We start from the raw sequence: 971 nt of genomic DNA, 5'->3' as shown, positions 1-971 counted from the left end.
CAGGGGGAGGCGCTGGGCGGGAGGCCGCCCCCGCCTCGCCCGCAACGAGAACCCAAACAATGATTTCCCCACCGTCTTCCGCAACTGGCCCTGCACGCGCCCCACCTTCGCGTGCGCCCCCGCGCCCAGGGCACGGCCCGCCCGGGCTGCCCCGGCCGGGACCCCATTGTTGCCCGGCGCGGGCGATGCCCGGAGCCACGGGGGCGGTCCCCGCGAGCGGTCCCGAGCCGCCGCCGGCCGCCGGAGCCGGCTCCGCCCACACCTTTCCAAGTTAGCTGGTGGGTGAGACGCGGGGACCGCTCGGGCACCCGGCCCCCTCCCCGCACGTTTCCACCCGGGCGGGAGGGGACCGGCGAGGGAGGAGGAGGGGTGGGCCGAGCGGGTTCCGCGCTTTATTTGTCTCCAAATTCCCTTCCTAAGGCAGCCTAGCGGGATCTGGCACAAAAGAGGGGACTTTCTGGCGGCTCCGCGCGAGTCCGCTCCTGAGGAGTTGAAATCGGGGGTTCCTCCCGCGGGCCCCCCGCGCCCCGCGGCTCCCAAGGCGGTGTTGGCCATGTGTGGGTTATTTTGGGTGCCGCAGCAAGGTGGTGCAGGTGATCGCGAAGCGCGGCCGAGGCCGGGGGGCGGGGGCGAGGGGTGGGGCGGGGTGGGGCGGGGTGGAGGCTCCGCGGACCCACCCCCCAAGCCGGCGGCCCGGGCGGCCAGGCGAGGGCCGGGCAGTGGGTGTTGCCTTCTACCTCTGCGAGCGGGGAGGGGTTAGTTTCCCACAGGAGATTTCAACCATCACACTCAGAGCCCGCCTCCTAATCCTCGGGCGGAGCGGCTCGGGGGGCCCCATTTTATGGCAATAAAGCGACTTAGCGCCTGCTGAGCGAGCCCCTCCCCGCCGCCGCCCCCGCCCTCGGCCCCACCCCGGGGCTCGCCCGCAGCGCGGGGCTTTGTTTCTGGGGAGGAGGACCCGGAGCTCTTTT

Source organism: Bison bison, unplaced genomic scaffold, assembly GCF_000754665.1.
Source record: "Bison bison bison isolate TAMUID 2011002044 unplaced genomic scaffold, Bison_UMD1.0 scf7180017864128, whole genome shotgun sequence".
Lineage (NCBI taxonomy): Eukaryota > Metazoa > Chordata > Mammalia > Artiodactyla > Bovidae > Bison > Bison bison.
This window is presented reverse-complemented; position numbering follows the sequence as displayed.